Raw genomic sequence first — 25,326 nt, 5'->3', positions numbered from 1 at the left:
CATTTAACAAAGATAATTCCTCAATACAGTCAGCTATTGTTAAAGTAGACAGTAGGTAGCACGAAAGTTGCACTTAATCTATACGGCACTTTTCCCAAAATTTGTTATTTAAGTTGTACGTAGGTAGGCTATGTAAAAATGTTTGTAAATTAACAAGATCCACAGACCACTCATTATGTGCAACTTAAATGGATCTTTCAGTTTGCTTTCATGGTTTATAAGAGACAAAGGACACAAAATAAACATAATAAATGCATTATAATTATTGCAAAGGTACTGTATGCTTTATCCGAGAATATAAGGTTTTGTAGGCCACATATTATTGTCACAGTCTGTCTTCCTCATGTCTTCAAGGACTCTTATTTTGAAGTTTTCCCCTGCACTACGTTTCCCAGAGTTCACTGCCCTTCCATCCTTCATCATCATCCACACCTGCCTTCCATTCCCTCATTAGTTTCCCTGTGTATATATACCCTCTAGTTTTGTTTATCATTTGTCAGTCCTTGAAGTGTTGTGTTGAGTTTTTGATGTGTTACTTTGTTAATTTGTAATGTTGAGCTTGATTGTTTGTTTCCACTCCAGTGTTTGTTATTAAAGAATTTAAAGATTCCACTCCTGCGTCTCCCCTCTTCCACTCTGGACACCAACGTTACAATTATAGCATAACTAACTAGTTTCAGTAGATGGAGGATCTATTCTTATTTCTTTATTATAATAATTTCACAAATGAGATCATGCAACAGTTTTAAACTGACATAAACAAATACATACATGCACACAAAGGCTTATGATTCTTTAGGAGGAACTACAATAAGAGAGATTCTGTTTTTTTATATTAAAGGGCAGTTGAAACTGGAAATACAGGTCTATATTTAAAATGTAGGTAATGGACTAATAAAGAGGCAAAGTTAGGAGTAATAAGAACAATATTTTAATTCAGTATAATCAATCAGCAGTACTGGGGAAACAACAACCTCTTTGATTGACAGTAGAAAATGCAGGCGGTGATGTGACATCCTAAAAAATAGGTGGTTCTTGGTGTTCTCAGGGAAAAGTGGTACTCAAGGAAAAATTTGTCAGGGTATTGTTTCTGATGGATAGAGAAATTAATTGATAGACAGAGGAGCAATTCAGGTGCTAAACAGCAGATCAGAAATAAAGTGCACTGCCTTTTGTACACCACTTTGTAGACAGTAGCCTACAACACAAGAGAACAATAGTGTTGCATGTGTGCAGAATAAACATGTAGTTGCAATACAGTTTAATACAAACTATGAATGCATTAGGAGGTGATGCCTTTGTGTCCATGAATGAGAAATAAAAAAACTGTCATTGCAGTGCAATGTTATTACTCCTGGTGGGGCTGTCAGGTGTAATATGTGGCAAAGCACTGTGAGAAGAGGAGGAGACAGTATTGTATCATTTGACAGGCAGGAAGCATCATCAGTGGTGCTTCTTACAACACCATGGTAGAATAATAATCTGTCTTGCTGATGGTACACTTTGCATTATTTCCAACACAGACGTTTTCTAGTTTATGTTATCACGCAGACAGAGGAGGACTCAACATGTTTATATCCTCCATAATGTTAACAGTTACACAAATGTTGGGAGTATAACGATATGCTGATGGCCACCTGCTTTTCTCCACACCATTTTGTTGCAAGAGCTTACTGACAAGATTCCACACTTTCTTCAGCCTTTGACTTCAGCAAGGTAACTTTGCTCATTATTTTGCAATGCTACATTAATTTAGTACAGTTTCCTCATGTAAAGTTACCTGTGTTTAACTTTAATAGTGCACTGGGAGAGAGAAGTAGAGAGAGGCACACTCCTTAGCTAGTAAGCTGGTGAGCATAATATTACCAAAAGAAACTATTTGGACATGAAATTTTGATAGATTTTGTTATCTGGTGACATTTAGTTGATAACGTCATCAGTTACATTAAAATTATTGGATAAAAGTTAAATTAAGTGTGTGTGTTGGTGGGCTAGCTAGCTCCGTTTGGAGAAGTTTGTCACTTGTTTTTCTCTTGCTAGCTACCGTGAGGCATGGGTTACCAAGTACTGAAGCGGGCCGAGGCGAAACAAAATGCAACAATGGGTAAGACTTTTAAACAGCAAAATGTTTTTGATAGGATAGGAACTTGGTGGATGTATTACACTCCCATGGAGCAGCAGCAAATCGTCATGGTTACTGGTGTAACCTCTGTTCCCTGATGGAGGGAATGAGACGTTGTGTTGATGTAATGATTCTAGGGGTCACTCTTGGGAGCCCGAGACACCTCTGGTCTTTGATAAAAGGCCAATGAAAATTGGCGAGTGGTATTTGCATGCCACTCCCCCGGACATACGGGTATAAAAGGAGCTGGTATGCAACCACTCATTCAGGTTTTATGCTGAGGAGCCGATATAAGGTCCGGCCATTTCAGTGGGTAGTTCAGCGTTGTGGCAGGAGGGACACAACGTCTCGTTCCCTCCATCAGGGAATGGAGGTTACACCAGTAACCACGACGTTCCCTATCTGTCACTCACTCGACGTTGTGTCGATGTAGTGACACTAGGGGTCCCTATACGAAACGCCACAACTGGCTGAACTGTGTTACGTGAAGTGGCGGTGTGTGGTGGGCAGACTGCTGTGTGCCTCATAGCCAGCACACCAGGTCAACATGTAACCTCCCCCGACATAGTTATGAGTGTCGAACGGCCCTTTTTTGGGGACCAGTCGACTACCCAAGGATAGAGACAGGCTTAACCCAGTCATGGCCTCTTTTCCCCTTCTCTTTTTCCACTCCCTAAAAAAGAAAGGGGATTATCCGACTGGGCTGCTAGGTCTAGTCGGGGGGTGTCCCTCCCAAGGGGAAGACACCGCAGAGACCACACCTCGCCCAAAGGGAGGGGGGGATATTTAAGTGGAAGAATACGTCACATGGTCTTTCCAACCATGTGGAGAGCCTTCAAGGTAGATCCTGCCCAATGGGGGAGGAGTTACTACAAACATGGAGACTGGGGCAGAGGGGCTCTGCCCAAGGAAGACGCAGTTTGCCAGCAGGGAAACAAACTAGCGGAAGATATATATCGCATGGGGTTAGCCTTACAGGGAACCGCCACATGCGGAGCACCTACCCCAGAACAGGGCTCTTAGTTAGCGCATGTACTGGGCCGGCAGCGAGTCTCTCCGAAAACTCGACTGTCACAGGGCTCGGAGGAAGTCAACCAGGGAACAAAGTTTGTGAACACTACTGGGCATTAACGGCGCACGTCTTCAGCTCCAAGGGAGGTGGAAGGCGCTATGTGCAAGCGATACACCCGGCCGGCTATCCCGGGCTTATACGCTTGTGTTGCGTGCCACTACCTGGGACGAAACTGGTTCCACCCGGAGGTTGTAGAACCTTGCAAATGTGTTGGGTGTTGCCCAGCCCGCTGCTCTGAAAATGTCTGTTAGAGAGGCACCTCTGGCCAGGGCCCAGGAAGCCGCTACACCTCCGGTAGAATGGGCTCGTAGCCCTACTGGGGGCGGCATGTTCTGGGCGAGATATGCCATAGTTATGGCGTCAATGAGCCAGTGGGCGATCCTCTGCTTGGAGACAGCGCTTCCTTCCCGCTGTGCACCAAAGCAGACAAAGAACTGCTCAGAGATTCTAAAGCTCTGCGTGCAATCCAAATAGATGCGTAAAGCGCGCACCAGACACAGCAACGACAGGGCTGGGTCTGCCTCCTCCTGGGGCAGCGCTTGCCGTTTCACCACCTGGTCCCTAAAAGGGGTGATGGGAACCTTGGGCACATAGCCCGGTCAGGGTCTCAGGATCACATGAGAGTAACCCGGACCGAACTCCAGGCACGTTTTGCTGACAGAGAACGCTTGCAGGTCACCTACCCTCTTGATGGAAGTGAGCACAGTCAGGAGGGCAGTCTTCAAGGAGAGTGCCTTAAGCTTTGCTGACTGCAAAGGCTCAAAGGGGGCTCTCTGTAGACCCTGAAGAACTACGGAGAGATCCCATGAGGGAACGAGGCACGGTCTGGAGGGATTCAGCCACCTCGCACCTCTTAGGAACCTGATGATCAGGTCATGCTTCCCTAAGGATTTACCGTCGACTGCGTCATGGTGTGCTGCTATGGCGGCAACGTACACCTTCAAGGTGGAAGGGGACAGCCTCCCTTCCAACCTCTCCTGCAGGAAGGAAAGCACTGATCCGACTGCGCATCTCTGGGGGTCTTCGCGTCGGGAAGAACACCACTTAGCGAATAGATGCCACTTAAAGGCATACAGGCGCCTCATAGAGGGGGCCCTAGCCTGAGTGATCGTGTCTGCCACTGCGGGTGGTAGACCACTTAGGTCTTCCGCGTCCCGTCCAGGGACCAGACATGGAGATTCCAGAGCTCTGGGCACGGGTGCCAGAGGGTGCCCCGTCCCTGAGAAAGAAGGTCCTTCCTCAGGGGAATTCGCTAGGGGGGAGCAGTCGTGAGGAGCGTGAGGTCCGAGAACCACGTCTGGGTGGGCCAGTAGGGTGCTACCAGGACGACCTGCTCCTCATCCTCCCTGACCTTGCACAGGGTCTGTGCAAGCAGGCTCACTGGGGGAAACGCATATTTGCATAGGCCAGGGGGCCAGCTGTGTGCCGGCACGTCTATGCCGAGGGTAGCCTCGGTGAGGGCGTACCAGAGCGGGATTTGGGAGGATTCTTGGGAGGCGAACAGGTCCACCTGTGCCCGTCCGAATCGACTCCAAATCAGCTGGACCACCTGAGGGTGGAGTCTCCACTCTCCCCTGAGGGAAACCTGCCAAGACAGTGCGTCCGCTGTAGTGTTGAGGTTGCCCGGGATGTGAGTGGCTCGCAGCGACTTGAAGTGCTGCTGACTCCGGAGGAGGAGACGGCGGGCGAGTTGTGACATACAACGAGAGCGCAGACCGCCTTGGTGGTTGACATATGCTACCGCTGCTGTGCTGTCCATCTGAACTAACACGTGCTTGCCCTGGATCAACGGCCGGAACCTCCGCAGGGTGAGCAGAATTGCCAATAACTCGAGGCAGTTGATGTCCCAATGCAGTCGCGGGCCCATCCAGAGGACGGCGGCTGTGTGCCCATTGCAAACAGCACCCCAGCCCATTTTGGAGGCATCTGTCATGACCACAGCGCACCTGGAGACCAGTTCTAGAGGAACACCTGCTCGTAGAAACGAGAGGTCGGTCCAAGGGCTGAAAAGACGGTGACAGATTGACGTAATGGCCACGCAGTGTGTCCCATGGTGCCATGCCCGTCTCGGGACTCGAGTCTGGAGCCAGTGCTGAAGCGGCCTCATATGCATCAACCCGAGTGGGGTGGCCACCGCCGAGGAAGCCATATGCCCCAGGAGCCTCTGAAAAAGTTTCAGTGGAACCGCTGTTCCCTGTTTGAACGCCTTCAAACAGGCCAGCACCGACTGGGCACGCTCGTTCGTAAGGCGTGCCGTCAAGGAGACTGAGTCCAACTCCAAACTGAGAAAAGAGATGCTCTGAACCGGGAGGAGCTTGCTCTTTTCCCAGTTGACCTGAAGCCCTAGTCGGCTGAGGTGTGAGAGCACCAGGTCCCTGTGTGCGCACAACACATCTCGAGAGTGAGCTAGGATTAGCCAGTCGTCGAGATAGTTGAGAATGCGAATGCCCACCTCCCTTAGCGGGGCAAGGGCAGCCTCTGCGATCTTCGTAAAGACGCGAGGAGACAGGGACAGGCCGAAAGGGAGGACTTTGTACTGACACACCTGACCCTTGAACGTGAACCGCAGGAAGAGTCTGTGTCGAGGAAGGATCGAGACGTGGAAGTATGCATCCTTCAGGTCTACCGCCGTGAACCAATCTTGATCGCCAGAATGCGTCTTTGCGTCAGCATCTTGAACGGGAGTCTGTGTAAAGCCCAGTTCAGTACTCACAGGTCCAAGATTGGCCGCGACCCACCGCCTTTTTCGGTACGATGAAGTAGGGGCTGTAAATCCCTTTCTTCATCTCGACTGGAGGGACAGGTTCTATTGCGTCCTTCTGTAGGAGGGTAGGAAGGAAGCTGCTCTTTTGCTGAACTGTTGGGTACCGCAGCCACTTGGGCGTGTGGCGAAATTAAACAAAAAGGCAACAAAAGATTTTCCACCCGGCCCTCCACTGGGGGATGGAGTGGTCTTCCTACCAGCTCCATGTGAGTGGGTTCTCTCGTCCCTGGGTTGCTCGTCTCAGGGGCGCTTCGAGGACCTCCGTGGGTTCTTCGGCGCTGGCTGTGAGACGGGTGGCGTCGGTTTCCTGTGGTGGGCTCCACGCCGGGGCGGCCGAAGGGGCGGGCTGCGGCGGAGCCGGTACAGTCACCGCAGGGGGATGCCCTTGGCGATGAGCAGATGAGGTGCGGGATCTTGAGCCATGCCGGGGCAGGATGTGCCGGATTGCCTCCGTCTGCTGCTTCACCGTCGAGAACTGCTGGGCAAAGTCCTCGACGGTGTCGCCAAATAGGCCCGCCTGGGAGATGGGGGCAGCAAGGAACCGTGTCTTGTCGGCCTCACCCATCTCAACCAGGTTGAGCCAAAGGTGGCGCTCCTGGACCACTAGTGTGGCCATCGTCCGCCCGAGAGACCGCGCCATGACCTTCGTCCCCCGGGGGGCGAGGTCGGTTGCCGAGCGCAGTTCCTGCATCAAATCTGGGGCGGAACTACCCTCGTGCAGTTCTTTCAGTGCCTTGGCTTGGTGGACCTGCAGGAGAGTCATGGCGTGCAGGGCAGAGGCGGCTTGTCCAGCAGCACTGTAGGCTTTAGCCATCAGGGACGACTTGAGCCTACAGGGCTTGGACGGGAGCTTAGGGCATCCATGCCAGGTGGCGGCACTCTGCGGGCATAGGTGCACTGCGAGTGCCTTATCCACCAGGGGAATCGCTGTATAGCCCTTGGCCGCCCCGCCATCGAGGGTAGTGAGAGCGGGGGAACTGCGGAGTTGGGCCGGGCAGTGAAAGGTGCCTCCCACGACTTTGTCAGCTCCTCATGTACTTTCGGGAAGAATGGCACTGGAGCGGGGCACGGCTGCTTTGAGCAGCGCCGCTAGCCCAGAAACCAATCATCAAGCCACGAGGGTTCAGGGGAGAGCGGAGGGTTCCACTTTAACCCGACACTCGCGGCTGCCCAGGAAAGCATGTCCGTCATTTCGGCATCGGCCTGTGACTGGGCGATCGTCCCCGAAGGGGGAAGCCCAGCTGAGGCTTCTGCGTCCGACTGGACAAGCCCACTCTCCGATGCTGCGCTCGAGAGCTCATCATCTTCGTGAGCTCCGAACAAGAAGCCAGACTCACCGTGAGATGAGCCGGCGAACTCATCCGGAAGCCCGATTGGGGCAGACGAGCGTGCTGGGGAATGGGAGGTCCGCGGGGGGATACCCGGCGGAGATGATCCCATTGGGGTCCCCAAATCGCCCCCAGTGCTAGCCGCACTGGCCTCATACCCGTGGGTAAAAGGACCGAGGCGGGGAGCCTCTGGGGTGGCTTGCTTTCTTGCGAAGGTGAGCTGCGACCGCAACGTTGCCATGGTCATGTTCTTGCAGTGAGAACATGAACCATTCACAAATGCTGCTTCTGTGTGGGTTACGCCCAGACACGAAAGACAGCGATCATGACCATCCGAAGTTGAGAAATAACGACCGCAACCAGGAATAACACACAATCGGAAAGGCATCTTTGAAAAGACACGTCTTTAAAAAGACGTTCCGTGTGTGCGCTCTTTTAGAGAAATATATACTCTTTTAGAGGGGAAAAATGCTCTTTCAGAAAATATACTCTCTAGTTTTTCTGCCGAAGCGCCCAGTGGCGTTCTCTGCAGTGCACCAGTGCAGAGGAGGGAGAAGCTGCTGAAATGTGCCGTCAGATCCAGCAGAGGTGAATGAACAGTGATATTCAGCTCAATGAGCATGACCGTTCAGCTCCGAAGAGAAAATATGAATGAGTGGTTGCATACCAGCTTCTTTTATACCCGTATGTCCGGGGGAGTGGCATGTAAATACCACTCGCCATTTTTCATTGGCCTTTTATCAAAGACCAGAGGTGTCTCGGGCTCCCAAGAGTGACCCCTAGTGTCACTACATCGAGACAACGTCGAGTGAGTGACAGACAGGGAAACCACTATATAGGTAAGAATCCAAACTATCACTGTTTTTCTCCTTGGCTAGGGTAATGTATGATGTCTTTTATATTTACAGATTTTTTGTCAGGATAAATCCAGAGCAGAGTAAGTGCGCTTCCAAGGTCCAGGTGAGCAGAAGGACTGGCAAGATGCTCCAAGGAAAGAATGAGTCCCTCAGTCCACATGTGGCATCGTTCATCATGGCAGACCGGCAGAACAACTGATACCAGTTGAGACTGTTAATTAATTTTTACCTTGAATACATTCCATGAAGACATTACTCTAGATTTCAAGTTTATTTATACCTTATTCACTGTTACACAGAACACAGGGCGATGGGACTTAATAATGCCCTTTTGTGTGTGTGTGTGTGTGTGTGTGTGTGTGTGTGTACCGTTGTACCATGCTACTGCCCTTTTATGTAGTGTTGCCAGTAGTAGACATATATTGTGGTATTTCTAATGGGAAGTAATGAGTCAACAAAAATTGTCATAGAGCCATCAGTCTTGCCTATACATTTCTACATTTGTAACTAATTCCTTCCACTGCAGGAAAGAAGACTCCAACCCAGGAAGAAGTATCAAGTTCAGGAAGAAGAATACAGTTAAGGAAGCAGAATCCAGTTCAGGAACAATAAAGTCAGTCTTAGACATATTATTGCTTAAAATTCTACAGTTTTTGGTTCATTTTAATTTGTGTTTTTATACATTTCCATTTTTAATTGAAAATTTTAATTGCTTCCAGTGCTTGGATTTTACTGCTTTGTGTGTAAAAATTACTTGAAAATATCTTGTGTGACAGAGTTTTCTACAAAGTGATTTTTTTCATATTGAATCAACGTTACTAGTATACATGTGACTGTCAGCGAGTCTCAGAGGGCAAATGTAAAACAATAGAGGGCTTGCACACATCTTTATGATTAACAACTCCTTCCCTTTGTTTTTCATTTTCTTTCTTTTATATTTGTCTCTAGAAGTACAGTCAAACAATAAATCATTTATTTTAAAACTCTCTAAATATGCATGAAAGATTAACAAAAGAATTTCAGGCCATACTGTTCACATTGTCAGGGTAACTTGAAAAAAGAGGAAGAATTTGTGTGTTCAGGAAAGTAGTGTTGTCGTTTACAAAATAAAAAAATGTTTACAAAATGAAAAATGTTTACAAAATGAAACATACAAAATAAAATCTATTTAGTGCCTATGTATTTTCAAATTTAAAATGTTGAAAGTTGAATGAAGTTATACAACAAATGTCATTTTTGTGACAAAAACATTGTCTTCATTTTACAGTATGTAATTGTTTTACAGTTATTAATTTACAGTATTAAAATGAATGCAGTAATGCCTGTTACAGTAGTATAATATTTGCTGTGATAAAAAATACAGCATCCTATTACTCTGATGACAATTACAGTACTGTGATTATTACTGTAATAACAATTACAGTATTTAGATACTGTGATTACATTTACAGTTAGCAAACTGTGTAATGTACTACAGCAACTTACTAGCTAATTGCTGCCAGCCAGTTACTGTACATTTCACAGTGTTCTTTTTACAGTGTAGTACGTGTAAAACTGCACATCTTTGACTCTGTCTCCCTGACTACTACAGATACATTTGCAGGAAAAAATAACTCTATATGAAATTAAGTAAAAACACCAAATGTTACATCTTCATGTCTTAATTGAACACGCTGTGATTCGTAATGGTTATTTTGTGTATCAAGATTTAATAGCATGTTCTTTCCATGTTTCTATAGCTCAATTGGTAGAGCATGGTGATGGCGTTAGCAAGACCAAGGTCATGAATTGACTCCCAGGGAACACACATACTGATTAAATGTTTATGTTGAATGCTGAATGCACTATAATTCATACTGAAGCATCTGCCAAATGAATAAATATCAACCTAAATAGAATGCTCTTTTTACTTTAAATGCATCTACCAATTAATCAATGTAAAATGTGAATGACCAAGGTGGAGTCAATTACTTGCCAATGAGGTAAACTGATGAGGTCAAAGACAAGGCAATCAATAAGGTCACTAATGAAGCCAGTGCTGAAATCAGTGACAAGGTCATCACTGAGAACTATTGAGATAACTGATGAAGTCATTACTGAGATTACGGTCTCACAGGTCAATAAGATACATTGATGGGCCTATTCTTAAAATTACTGAAATGGTTACATGGTCTGACGACATGTTTATGAGCAATGCTTATTTAAGAGTTGATATACTCTGACAGCTAACCTTTTCTTTCATGTATGGAACCATAACATGTAAAAAGATGTACATGTAGAGGAATGCTATCTAAAACAAAGATCTGACACGAAAATCAGAGCTTAACTGAATACTAAAAACACACCAAGACATGGAGAAACTGTATTTTAATGCTTTGATTAAGTAAGAAAATTATTTCACTTGCATTCATTGCATTTGTTTAAAGAAACTAACAGTATGTACCTTACTCAAAACATCTTTTGTGAAAATATTCGCCATACTGAAGTTTTCCAAAAAAATCAATTGGCAATTGATGGCATTATTGGGAAGACAACTTAGAAGTGCACTGATGAACTAATTGTCTAGCTGATAAATTGAGTGATGAGTTCAAAAATTAGGTCTCTGAATTGGTAAAAAATTACTACACTTCTTATAATCTGTCAGTTCCAACACAACGTTCTCATTTTGTTCATTGATTAAGATCCTGCACTTCACCATGTACTGATGAGCTCGTTGATGATGAGTGACTCACTAAGAGATACTGTAAATATCAGATCAGATATAGTAAGTAGTGAACTCACCAATAAGTCAATTCTGATCATTATTAATCAAGAAAGGATGTCTTTTTGACAACTTTATCTCACTAATGAAACAACATGATTACACGAAAGTCGGCATGTTGTTTCAGAAAGTTCCGGAACCCTGACATCGGCCCTGTTGTGCCGAATTACAGATAAGCGGCATCTCCAATTAGACATTTTTTTGCATCAGATTTTTTGTATTCTATGATGTGACTGATGCAATGGCCTCATATATTTATTTGTAAATATTTACCCTAGTTTATGAGAATTCAGAGACCTAATTTCTTGAATTGATTTAAATTTACCAAGAATATTCTAAGACCTTAGTTGATGGCCAGACGCAAGTCATGTGTATGAAATCTGTAGAACAATTGCACAATACCGAAACAAATATCACAATACTAGTAATAATCAAATCAAACTAGCATATGAGTAAAAAAACACGAACACACATACAACAAAAACTGCAAAACAGAATGAGAAGATTCACATAGATATGTACAACCATGCAATATGATCATATTCACTCCAAAAGCAAAATATCTTTACAACACTGAGTTCTTAAAGAAACTCTTATTAAGAAAGATTATTGAGAAAGAAAACCAACATGCTACTCTATGGGACCAGCAGACCTCAGTGGCCCCATAATTCTACTGTGCCCTTTGATGGCCCTTGCACTCTGGGCTGGATTGACAGACAAACTCTGTTTCATGGGGTCACATAACTGCTTTTAACCCCTGGCTTATGAGGTCATAATGCAATGTACAAAGCATGCTTTGTATTTCAACACTGATAAATCTGATAGATAAATATGAACATGGACAGTCTGATGAAAAAAGAAATAGTAAACACCATTTATACACAGCACGACACTCCAAGGTCAGTATGTACAATCTAACAAACAACATCCCATATTTTTTTAATTCGTAACACAGAGAGAGAAAATGCATTCATGTTCTGCAGTAAATCAATGATCAAAACAAGTAATAGAACATACACTCTTACATACATATTGTAGTATTATAACCATACTAGTCCCATACATTGGACTCAAGATGGCGCCGAATATGGCTGCTGCGTTGCGAGCTCCGACACAACATTGTAGTGTTTTGTTTGTTTTTTATAGTTTTTTGTCTTGGATGTTGTCTACCGTATTGTCTATGACAGACAAACACTTTTGGACATTGGTTCTGCAATTACACACCGTAAACCGGACTTCAAATACCTCAATGCCGACCCACTGTTTACAAACACACCAGCGGAGCCCTTTGTCTGGGCAGCCTGGCTGTGAAAATGCAAAAGGAAAAGGGGAAACAGAGCCGGCGTTCTCATCAGAGTAAGATGTTGTGCAAATCGACCCCCGCTACCCAGTATTCTACTGGCAAATGTTCAGTCTCTGGACAACAAGCTCTGCGAGCCGAGAGCGCAGATCTCTTTCCAACGAGAGACGAGGGACGGCTGCATTATCTGCCTTACGGAAACTTGAATGTCTGCTGAGATTCCAGATTCAGCCATTGAACTCGCGGGGTTCTCCGTGCACCGAGCGGACAGAGCGAAAGACCTCTCAGGTAAAAGCAGAGGTGGTGGTGTATGTTTTATGATCAACAAATCCTGGTGTGATCAGAGGAATGTACATTCTATCAAGTCTTACTGCTCTCCTGATCTGGAATTTCTCATGCTTCTGTGTCGACCATTCTGGCTACCGAGGGAATTCACAGCGGTCATTATCACTGCTATGTACATCCCGCCACAAGCTGACACAGACCGGGCACTCAAGGAACTGTATGGGATTATAAGCAAGCAGGAAACCACGCACCCAAAATACCACCAACACATTAGTTTTAACACATGAGGGGACCGGGTTTTGGACCATTGCTACTCTCCCTTCCGGGAAGGCTACAAATCCCTCCCCTGCCCACCATTTGGCAAATCAGACCACTCTTCCATTCTGCTTCTGCCCGCTTACAGGCAGAAACTGAAACAGGAAGCACCCACCCTCAGAATGATCCAGTGCTGGTCGGACCAATCAGACTCTACGCTACAAGACTGTTTTGATCACGCGGACTGGGAGATGTTCCGGTCCACCTCTGATGACGACATCGAGCTTTACGCTGATAGCGTAACGTGTTTCATCAGAAAGTGCGTAGAGGATGTTGTTCCGATCAGAACAATTCGGATCTACCCGAACCAGAAACCTTGGATTAATAGCGATGTTCGCGCGGCACTTGATGCACGGACCTCCACTTTTAATTCCGGGAATGCGGAGGAGCATAAACAAGCCAGTTATCAGAACAGCAAAACGTCAGTACAGGAACAAGATTAAAGGACAGTTCAACACCACCAACTCTAGAAGCATGTGGCAGGGAATTAATATCATCACGGACTTTAAAGGGAATAAAAACTCCGCCGTGAACACTGCTGCTTCTCTCCCGGATGAGCTAAATACTTTTATGCTTGTTTCGAGGGAAATAACACCGCCCTCGTGGAGAGAGCTCTCGCGGCCGAAGCTACAGAGGTTAGTTCACTCTCCGTCTCTGTAATGGATGTAACCCGATCCTTCTGACGGGTGAATATTCGTGTGCCCAGATGGCATTCCGGGCCACGTCATCAGAGCGTGTGCGAACCAACTGGCTGGTGTTTTTATGGACATTTTCAACCTTTCCCTCTCTTTGTCTGTAGTCCCCACATGCTTTAAAACGTCCACCATTGTGCCTGTTCCAAAGCAATCTAAAATCACTTGCTTAAATGACTGGCGTCCTGTTGCTCTGACCCCCATCATCAGCAAATGCTTTGAAAGACTAATCAGAGATTACATCTGCTCTGTGCTGCCTCCATCACTAGACCCATTGCAGTTTGCTTACCGCAACAACCGCTCCACTGATGATGCCATTGCATCTACAATACACACTGCTCTCTCCCACCTGGAAAAAAGAACACTTATGTGAGAATGTTGTTTGTAGACTACAGCACAGCATTCAACACCATAGTGCCCTCCAAGCTTGATGAGAAACTCCGGGCTCTGGGTTTAAACAGCTCGCTGTGCAGCTGGATCCTGGACTTCCTGTCAAGCAGACACCAGGTGGTTAGAATGGGCAGCAACATCTCCTCATCACTGACCCTCAACACTGGAGCCCAGCTGGGCTGTGTTCTCAGCCCACTCCTGTATTCCCTGTACACACATGACTGTGTGGCAACACACAGCTCCAATGCCATCATTAAGTTTGCTGATGATACGACGGTGGTAAGTCTGATCACTGACAATGATGTAACAGCCTGCAGAGAGGAGGTGCACACTCTGACACACTGGTGTCAGGAGCACAACCTCTCCGTCAAAGTTAGTAAGACAAAGGAGCTTGTGGTGGACTTCAGGAGAAGAGATAGAGAACACAGTCTCATCACCATCAGTGGAGCACCAGTGGAGAGAGTCAGAAGCTTCAAGTTCCTGGGTGTCCACATCACTGAGGAACTCACATGGTCCATCCACACTGAAGCCATTGTGAAGAAGGCTCATCAGCGCCTCTTCTTCCTGAGACGGCTGAGGAAGTTTGGAATGAACCGCCACATCCTCACACGGTTCTACACCTGCACTGTAGAGAGCATCCTGACTGGCTGCATCTCTGCCTGGTAGGGCAATAGCACCGCCCACAACCGCAAAGCACTGCAAAGGGTGATGCGAACTGCCAGACACATCATCGGAGGTGAGCTTCCCTCCCTCCAGGACATATATACCAGGCGGTGTGTGAAAAAAGCTTGGAGGATCATCAGAGACTCCAGCCACCCGGGCCATGGGCTGTTCTCACTGCTACCATCAGGCAGGCGTTATTGCAGCATCAGGACCCGCACCAGCCGACTTCATGATAGCTTCTTCCCCCAAGCAATCAGACTTTTGAACTCTTGATCTCCCACGATCAAATACATCAGCACTGCACTTTATTACTCTTACTCTTATATCTCACACCGGACTGTCATAAATTATATTATTATTATATTATATTCTCTCTTAACAACACACTGGCAACTTATTATCAACCGACAGCCTGAATGTCCATACAGAACAATACAACATACTGTACATTTTATATATACAATATATACTTTTATAATGTATAATGTGTATTCTATATTGTGTGTATTGTATACTGTACATTGTATGTTATTATTTGTATATTGTGTTGTGTGTAATTATGTGTATATTAGATTTTAAATTGTGTTGTGTAAATCTGATGTTTATTGTAAATTGGTATATGTCCCATCAATGTCACGACTACTATGTTGCTCGGAACTGCACCCAAGAATTTCACACACTATTGCCCTTGTGTATATGATTGTGTGACAATAAAAAGTGATTTTGATTTAGATTTTTTTATTTTATTTTTTTTTTTTAATAAATGGATGACCTTAGGCATGTGCTGTGTTCAATTATCTTTAGAATGTGTATGGTTTGTGATTGACTTTCTGTGGAATATGGATCCATTTTCTGGCTTTTGTGTTATGAATATATATTAAAAAAACATTTGGGATGTTTTTTTTGCTAGATTGTACATGCTAATCTTGGAGTACAATGATGTCTCTTTGGGTTTAAAAGTTTATTCTGCTAATGTGTGTGTTTGGAAGATTCCCAAAGTCCTTGAGACTGTTTTCAAGGCAAACATAGTTCTTCAATAAATAAATAAATAAATAAGGGTTCACATTAAGTGCTTTATTATGTGCGAGACATCTTTCATTTTCTTACAACATCTGTTATCTTTACTTTTCACCCACTTTTTACTGTTAACTTTTATTACAGTAGAAGCAATTCCTCTAGATGTGTACTGTGTATTCTTTACAAAAAAAAAAAAAAAAAAAAAAAAAAAAAAAATCTATATATATATATATATATATATATATATATATATATATATATATATATATATATATATATATATTATTGTTATTTTGCACTTTGTGCCTCATTTTGTGCTATGTTGGATCATGCTTGATATAATTTTATGGAAAATGTTATGGAAAAAACCTTTGCCAACACCACAAAATGGCAACATTATTCTTTGAAATTATGAAGTGGAATTGCAGATACTGAAGTTAAATATTACTGTTAAAGGGCAGCCCACATAGAAATATTATTGTTTTAAAACAACTTTCTTACTTTTAAGTAGGTCATTGCAGTGGCTGAGTGATGAGACAGGAGTTCCCCTGCTGTAAGATGGCAAAATACATCTTTGACTCTTTTTTTATTGTCTTTTTTAGTACATATTTACATTTACATTTATTCAATTGGCAGACACATTTATCCAAAGCAACTTACAAAAGAGGAACACATAAGGGGGGCCTGGGTAGCTCAGTGGTAAAAGACGATGGCTACCACCCCTGGAGTTCGCTAGTTCAAATCCCAGGGCGTGCTGAGTGACTCCAGCCAGGTCTCCTAAGCAACTAAATTGGCCTGGTTGCTAGGGAGGGTAGAGTCACATGGGGTAACCTCCTCGTGGTCGCTATAATGTGGTTCGTTCTCGGTGGGGCATGTGGTGAGTTGAGCATGGATGCCGCGGTGGATGGCATTAAGTCTCCACACGCACTATGTCTCCGTGGCAACGTGCTCAACAAGCCACGTGATAAGATGTGCGGGTTGACGGTCTCAGACGCGGAGGCAGCTGGGATTCATCCTCCACCAACTGGATTGAGGCAAATCACTACGCAACCACAAGGACTTAAAAGCGCATTGGGAATTGGGCATTCCAAATTGGGTGAAAAAGGGAAAAAATCACCCCCCCCCCCAAAAAAAAGAGGAACGCATAAGCAAATCATCTTAAGGAGACAGTGGTATGAAAAGTGCCATATTACAAAGTTTCACTAGCATCAGAATAGCATTCAAAACAGATTAAAGTGCAACAAGGAAATATATATATATATATATATATTTTTAGTGACTGGTTAAGTGCTCATGGAAAAGATGTGTTTTTAGCCGTTTTTTTGAAGACAGAAAGTGAGTCAGCTTCATGGATGGAGTTGGGAAGGTCATTCCACCAATGTGGTATGATGAAGCCGAAAGTCTGGGAAAGTGTTTTGGTGCCTCTTTGTGTTGGTACAACAAGGCGACGTTCCTTAGCCGACTGCAGGCTTCTAGTGGGCGCGTAGCTCTGCAGAAATGATTTTAGGTATGCTGGAGCAGACCCAGTGACTGTTTTGTATGTCAGCATCAGAGCCTTGAACTTGATACGTGCATCAACTGGCAGCCAGTGAAGAGAGACAAGGAGTGGTGTAACATGCGCTCTCTTTGGTTGATTAAAGACCAGATGTGCTGCTGCATTCTGGATCATATGCAGGGGTCGAATTGCACATTCAGGGAGGCCTGCAATGAGAGCGTTACAGTAGTCCAATCTAGTTATGACAAGTGACTGAACAAGAAGTTGTGCGGCATGTTCAGAGAGGAAGGGTCTTATCTTCCTGATATTGCAGAGTGTAAATCTACATGATCTTGCGGTCTTTGAGATGTGGTCTGTGAAATTTAGTTTGTTATCGATGGTGACCCCTAGATTTCTGACCATTTTGGAAGGCATTACTGTAGTTGCACCCAGCTGCACGGTGATGTTGTGTTCAACAGCAGGGTTGGCTGGAAAGACAAGGAGTTCGGTCTTGGCTGGGTTAAGTTGCAGGTGGTGTTCCTTCATCCAGGCCGAGATGTCTGCCAGGCAGGCAGAGATTCGAGCAGTCACTGTGGTCTCGTTGGGCTGGAAAGACAAGTAGAGTTGCATGTCATCAGTGTAGCAATGGTAAGAGAAACCATGTGCCTGAATGATGGATCCCAGTGATGTTGTGTATATAGAGAAGAGAAGTGGCCTAAGCACTGAACCTGATGTAGCTGATGTGGCTTGGACACCTCACCTCTCCAGGCTACCTTGAAGGACCTACCTGAGAGATAGGAATTAAACCAGTCAAGCACAGTTCCTGTGATGCCCAGCAAAGAGAGGGTGGAGAGTAAGATCTGATGGTTGGCTGTGACGAAGGCTGCAGAAAGGTCCAGTAGAATCAGGATGAATGATCTGGATTCAGCTTTCGCCTGTCTCAGCAAATCAATGACAGACAGCAGGGCAGTCTCGGTGGAGTGTCCACTTTTGAAGCCTGACTGATTGTCATCCAGCAGCTTGTTCTGTGAGAGATAGGTATAGATATTTGATTGAAAACTGCCCTTTCAAGTGTTTTTGCCATGAATGGGATGAGAGAGACTGGTCTGTAGTGTTCTATTTGTGTGGGGTTAAGTGCGGGTTTCTTCAGCAGCAGGGTTACTTGAGCCTGCTTAAATGTAGTGGGAAAGGTGCCTGTAAGTAGGGATGTGTTAATTATGTGAGTGAGTGCAGGTAAGATGGACGGAGAGATGGCCTGGAGAAGGTGAGAAGGAATGGGGTCAAGGGAACAGGTGGTGGGGTGGTTGGAGAGGAGGAGTTTAGAGACCTCAGTGTCAGTCAGAGGAGAGAACATAGAGACAGAGGAGTTGCATACAGGAGATGGGTGTTTGACAGGGTGAGGTGCTGAGAATGTATTGCTGATGGTTGTAACCTTATTAGTAAAAAAGCTGGCGAAGATATCTGCTGTCAGTGTTGTGTCAGGCGGTGGAGGAGGAGGACAGAGAAGTGTGTTGAATGTTCTAAACAAGCTGTGAGTGTCTGTGGTGCTGTTGATCTTGTTCTTGGAGTAGGAAGTTTTTGCAGATTTAACATTATCTGAAAAAGTTGCAAGCAGAGACTGATACTTACCTAGATCTGCTGGATCTTTAGATTTCCACAATCTCCTCTCAGCTGCCCTGAGGTCAGTCTGATGTTCACAAAAGACGTAAGAGAGCCAGGGGCTGGATGGTGTAGTATGTGCTGGCCTTGAGGAGAGAGGACAGATGTTGTCTAGACAGGTTGTTAAAGCTTAGTATGTCTGTGGCAGTGTTTACATCAAGGGAGGAAAATACATTTTGTGTGGGAAGAGAGGCAGAGACAGCAGTGGAAAGGTGAGAGGGTGAAAGAGAACGGAGGTTATGGCGAAAGGAAACCAAAGGTGGAGTCTGTTTTAATGTAGATGGGAGAGTCATGTTGAATTGAACAAAGTAGTGATCAGAGACATGTAAAGGAGTAATAAGAATATTTGAGTTGGTACAGTTACGTGTAAAAATGAGGTCAAGCTAGTTGCCCGATCTGTGAGTTGCTGTGGTGCTTAGTCTTTCCAAGTCAAATGAGGCCAGAAAAACATTCAGTTCAGTGGCCTGGGGCTTGTCTTGGTGTATGTTGAAATCACCAAGAACCACAAGTGGCTTACCATCCTCCGGGAAGGAGGACAGCAGGATATCCAACTCCTCGAGAAGGTTTGCCAGCTGACCTGGAGGGCGATAAATGACAACAACATGTATTTTTGTGGGTTGCATTGTAGTAATTGCATGGAATTCAAAAGTAGTATTGTTACATAGAGAAAAGTGTGGTGAAAAAGTCCAGTTGTTTTGAAGGAGCAAACCTGTTCCCCCACGCCTACCGGTGTGTTGAGGGATGTGAGAGAAGGAGAAGTTGTTGGAGAGAGCAGCTGGTTTTGCTGTATCCTCTGGACGTATCCATGTTTCTGTCAGTGCCTGTATGCTGAGGGTGGACTGTGTGGCAAAGGCTGGAATGAAGTCAGCTTTGTTCACAGCTGACTGGCAGTTCCAGAGTCCTGCTGAGAAAAAGAGTGGAGCAGGTGCTGAAGTGCAAAGTGGCTGTAGGTTGTGTGGGTTGCGTTTTATCTTGCATCTATATCGTGTAAACGGTCTGTAACAGATAACAGGGATGTGCTTGAAGGCATATGTTATTCGTGAAGTAGACATGTTAATATGTACAAGGAAAATAAGAAAAAAGATAAAATTAAAAGATACTTAAGTTCTATGGTGAGTGGCGCCTTGCCGTGTCCTTGCTCGGTGGACTTGCACAGGTAGACTCACTGGTCTTTACACAAGTAGGTCTTCACACGAGGGCTACCAATTCCGCTGCCGCTTCCGCGTCAGCATTCACATCAAATATATACACAATGCTAACGAGCTGTACAGTGAAAAAAGCAGGACACGCCTTAATGCTACTTAGAATAAAGCTAGTCACGTGGGCAACTGAAACTACGGGTCGCACGAGGTGAACAGCGCGGGAACAAATGTGACTTCAGTACACCGCAAATAAATTATGCTACACTTTAGCAATAAATAATACTCTAAAACAAGTGAAGCACTGTTTATAGACACTAAAAACAACAATGGTTTTACACACACTGGACAAACAACTCTAAATCTAGCAGTGAATAACTTAGGACAAGTCAAAACAATATAGCACACACACCAACACACGTTTAAGTGACGCGAGTTCAAGCCAGTAAACAAACAGCACAAGTCTAGCAATGAATACCATTGTATACAGTATATGTGTATACTGTATATATATATATATATATATATATATATATATATATATATATATATATATAAATTACATTGCACACAACTGGATAAGTGGTCTTTTGAAACCCACTGTAATGAGACAAACACAGAAATATAAAGAACATCCAAAAGAAAACTTATTCTTAAGATTAAAATGTTTTTACTTTACTTCTCCACTTCGGACATGGTTAAAAGTTTGAATGCTGTGAAAGCCCATTGTTCAGCCCCTCCTTAGTCCTCAGTAGAGGAAGTTATGAGTCATGTCCATGGCGAGTGAGGCACAGAGAAAGTTTTCTCACAGTTGTTGAATATTAGAACTATTTTTATTTTTATTTTATTTTATTTTTTTTTACTGTATAATAGAGCAGGCACCACAGTGAATAAGGCCCTGCAGAAGGCTATTTAAAAGTTCTAGATGTTATTAGGAACTTTGGCCTCTGTCTTTCAAGAACAGAACTCTTACTCTCTCGTTCTCTCTGTTCATTTCTGTTCAAACAGGTAACACTAATTTATTTCTCTCAGTTAAATCAAGGATCTTTGGAAGACTTGTGTACAGATGGATAGATATTTATACAGAAAAAGAGAATAAGAAACCATTTAGTTCTTTAGAATTTGTGATGTCCTTGAAAAACACACAAAACGGGTTTGTCAAAATATTACAGTATGTGTGGACATGAGACATGATAGGAAGACTTTAGAAGTGAAGATGTACATCTTAAAGCCTATACCCCCATCATTTAGACTAGCGGTGATGGTCTGCGATGTGCCGCATCAAAATATTGAATCAAGAGCACAGTAGCGAGTTTCAAGTGTCTTTGGTCAGCCAGGCACACAAACTCAATTTAGAAGTAATGATTACTTTATTGACAAGTCTGTGGATTGCTCACTATGGTATTGGAAACCAAGCCTTTTTGCAGCTTCAGAAATGCAGGGAGAAGTTAAAGATAGAGACTGGAAAATAAATGATACCTCCAGCAGAAGAAGCACACTATTGTGAATACAGCCAAAGCATTTTTTATTCATTTACAGCAGGTTAACAAACAAGCATTTGTGTTTCTACAGAGAAAAATGTGAACCTACTAATTTGTCTGTTTTTATGTGAATGTGTGTGATTTATAATGAATTACAAAGGTTAGTAACTGAGCGTAGGAATATAATCAAGCAATATGCCTATCACACTTGCAATCATGCTGTTGATGTGATTAGGATATTCAATACAACAGCACAATTGCTAATTTGATATTGCTTTAATACAACAATTTAACAAGAATGATATTGAGAAACTTACATTTTATACACAATATGGCCAGTTATATTAACTATGAGCACTTCACTGTTTGTCAGATTAGAGGACTGAAAAAAAAAGCAGTTTTGTAAAGCCTGATCTCATGAACATTATGTGACTGTGGTGACATTTTTGCAAAATGACATTACGTGGTTCATTACACTTACTGCAGCAGTATCCACTGTGTTGCTATGAATTAGTGATGTTCTCCCAAACAGATGAGGTTTTTAAAGTTAATGCTATATCAAGTTTTAAATCAATAAACCTACTAGTACCTCCCTATCTAAAAACCTAAACCTAACCAATAGTGTAATATGTGATATAATAGTGTAATATGCAAATGTGAGATGAAAAATGCATTAGCTGACACTGTGTGGTGCTTTAACTCATGTTCTTAGTAGCAGCATCCCCTACCTTAAATTGCTGACTACTGTTATGAAATACCACACATAAAGCTTGTCTTAATTCATCTGCAATTTCCCTGGCTTCTGCTTATGCTCTCTCTCTCTCTCTCTCTCTCTCTCTCTCTCTCTCTTTCTCTCTTTTCTGGAGTGAGAGGTCTTAGAGGACTGAAGAGGATTACTAATTCTTCTGTAAAGCTAAGTCTTCTTCTTTTGAGATGTCACTTTTTAGTGTTGCTGCTTTTGCTTGATGCTTTAGCAGCTGCAAATCCCAGATTAGTTTGAAGACAAAGGAGAACACCATTTACACCATGGTCTTAGGAGAACCATATCTGAGCTTTAGTGTTGAGTGTGAGAATATTAATTAGAGAATATTCATGTGTTTTGGACTTGTATATAAAATGTTGAATTTATAATGTCTGTTATCTGTTTCAATATTATTTGGCTTTAAAGAATAGTTTGCCCAAAAATGTAAATTATGTTTTCATTTACACACAGTCATGTTGCTGTAAACCCATATGACCTTCTTCTATGTAACACAGAATGACAGGCAGAATGACATCCTTAGTCACCATAAAAGTGAATGGTGACTGAGGTGAACATACTGCCAAACATCTCCTTTTGTGTTTGTGGATGAAGGAAAGTCACACAGGTTTGAAACAACATGAGGGTGAGTGATATTAATTTTAAGGTGTTTTTACATTTCTCTGTTTGGTACAAATAGAGTTTATTATGAAATGCATACTTCTGACTCTAAATTCTGATTGGATGAGCTATGGTCCAAGCCATTGTGAAATTAGCTTAAATGCACTCCTGTTAGCACACATTCTATATTACTGTAGTGTGCCACGTTGCATGGCAAATGCAAACAGTCTAAAGTGGGATAATGAGCTATAAAACTTGATGGAAGTATTGATTTTTCTGATTATTATTAACATTAGTTTGGATTATTGAACAGCTGTCACTTGAACTTTTATCATATTGCTGTTTCCGCTGTCATGCCTAAAATCGTCATGGTTACTGGTGTAACCTCTGTTCCCTGATGGAGGGAACGGGACGTTGTGTCGATGTAGTGACACTAGGGGTTCGCTCTTGAGAGCCCCAATCACCTTTGCTTTATTCAGAAAAGGCCAATGAAAATTGGCGAGTTGAATTTGCATGCCACTCTCCACCCCGGATGTACGGTTATAAAAGGAGATGGGGTGCACCACTCATTCAGAGTTGTGCTGAGGAGCCGAGAGAGTGTCCCAGCCATGTCAGCGGTCGGTTCAGTGCCACGGCAGGAGGGACACAACGTCTCGTTCCCTCCATCAGGGAACAGAGGATACACCAGTAACCAAGACGTTCCCTGTCTGTCACTCACTCGACGTTGTGTCGATGTAGTGACACTAGGGGTTCCTATACGAAATGCCGCAGGCACTGAACCGTGTCGCAAGGTACAGAGGAGCGGACACGGGCAGGCTGCTGCGTGCCTCGCAGAGAGCGCTCGACGTCATGACCTTACAGCGAGTTAGGTAAGGCGTCTCCCGGGTCCCAATAAGGGTGGGAGGAGGCACTTACCCGAGGAAGCTACAGGCGGTGGCCTTTCCTGATTTTTGTATTAAGTAATTTCCCGCCGAGCACCTGCAAGAATAGCGCTGGGGAAGTGCTCTTCCCTCTCCAGGAGGGAGAGCACTATGGAGACCACATCCTACCGGAGGGAGGTTAACATGTGGAGAGTACCTCACATTGACTTACCGATGGGAAATAATAATAATTATAATTGTATTTATTTATCACACATTATACATTTGCACATATACAGTGAAATTCTTTTTTTTCACATATCCCAGCAAAGCTGGGGTCAGAGTGCAGGGTCAGCCATGATACAGCACCCCTGGAGCAGATAGGGTCAAGGGCCTTGCTCAAGGGCCCAACAGTGGCATCTTGGCAATACTGGGGCTTGAACCCCTGACCTTCCGATCAGTAACCCAGAGCCTTAACTGCTGAGCCACCACTGCCCCATAAAGTTCACATATGGAATGATGCCACTGGGGAGGACCCTATCCACGGAGAGGGTACACAGCAACAGTGGCCGTGGCAGAGCAGAGCTCTGACGAGGGGAAACACAGCGTTCACCTGAGGGGAAACCGAACAGTGGAAACGCATCATACGGGATTATCGAGGGGGGAATCACCATGTATGGAGCACTGAGCCCAAGTACACAGGCTCACCTGAAAAAGGGCATACCACAAGTACTGGGCCTGGCGGCGTCACTCCTCCGCCGAGTTCACCACCGAATAGTGCTTAAGGAATTAAAGAGGCATCCAGTGTTCACCAGTTACGGGGAACTGTTGTGGACAAGATAGTGCACATTATCACCTCAAAAGGGGAAAGGCACAATGCAAGCAATACACCCGACCGGACTCCCAGCCAACCTGTTGTTACCCTGTAACACTCGGGTCGAAACCGGTTCTATGCGCAGGTTGTAGAACCTCGCAAAGGTATTGGGTGTAGCCCAACTTGCTGCTCTGCATATGTCTGCTAGAGAGGAGCCCCTCGCAAGTGCCCAGGAGGATGCAACACTTCTGGTGGAGTGCACCTGGACTCCCAAAGGGCACGGCAGTTCTTGTGATTGGTAAGCCAGAGAAATGGCATCCACAATCCAATGGGACAACCTCTGTTTGGAGACAGCTTTCCCCTTCTGCTGCCCTCCAAAGCAGACAAAGAGCCGCTCCGAGCATCTAAAGCTCTGTGTGCAGTCCAGATAGATGTGCAGGGCATGAACTGGACACAGCAATGACAAGACTGGGTCTTCCTCCTCTGAAGGGAGTGCTTGAAGGTTCACCACCTGATCCCGGAAGGGAGTGGTGGGAACTTTGGGCATGTAACCGGGCCGGGGTCTCAAGATCATGTGAAAGTGTGCCGGCCCGAACTCCAGGCATTTGCTGGTGACAGAGAGTGCCTGCAGGTCCTCCACCCTCTTGGTAGAAGTGAGCGCCACCAGGAGGGCCATCTTCAAGGACAAAGTGCTGAGCTCAGCCTGCTTCAGGGGCTCAAAGGGGGCTCTTGAAAGGCAGGTTGGACCACAGAGAGATCCCAAGAAGGGAATCAGGCACGGTCTAGGGGGATTCAATCTCCAGGCTTCCAGCCTTTGCGTTAACGGCACCAGGGGGACGATTGGATTTATCACTCCCGGGGTGGGTGGTTCGCGGCACGGCAGGGCAGAGCAGACGCCCCACCGGGAGGATCGTCCAGGGAAGGCGTGCTGCTCCGCGAGCCCGCAACGGTGACCGGTGGCTGGGGCAGGCGA

General features: G+C 44.8%; 1 long non-coding RNA gene across 1 annotated transcript; it reads left to right on the top strand.

Moving 5' to 3' along the window:
- Positions 1 to 1,677: 1,677 nt before the first annotated feature.
- On the top strand, positions 1,678 to 2,100 carry LOC127415907 (uncharacterized). The gene is made up of 3 exons (XR_007893018.1): positions 1,678 to 1,716; positions 1,800 to 1,850; positions 2,041 to 2,100. It is a non-coding gene; the product is annotated as an uncharacterized LOC127415907 (long non-coding RNA).
- Positions 2,101 to 25,326: the final 23,226 nt, after the last annotated feature.

The sequence above is a fragment of the Myxocyprinus asiaticus genome, chromosome 25 (genome assembly GCF_019703515.2).
Source record: "Myxocyprinus asiaticus isolate MX2 ecotype Aquarium Trade chromosome 25, UBuf_Myxa_2, whole genome shotgun sequence".
NCBI lineage: Eukaryota > Metazoa > Chordata > Actinopteri > Cypriniformes > Catostomidae > Myxocyprinus > Myxocyprinus asiaticus.
The sequence above is the reverse complement of the archived record's forward strand: the minus strand, read 5'-3'. Positions and strand labels throughout refer to the sequence as shown.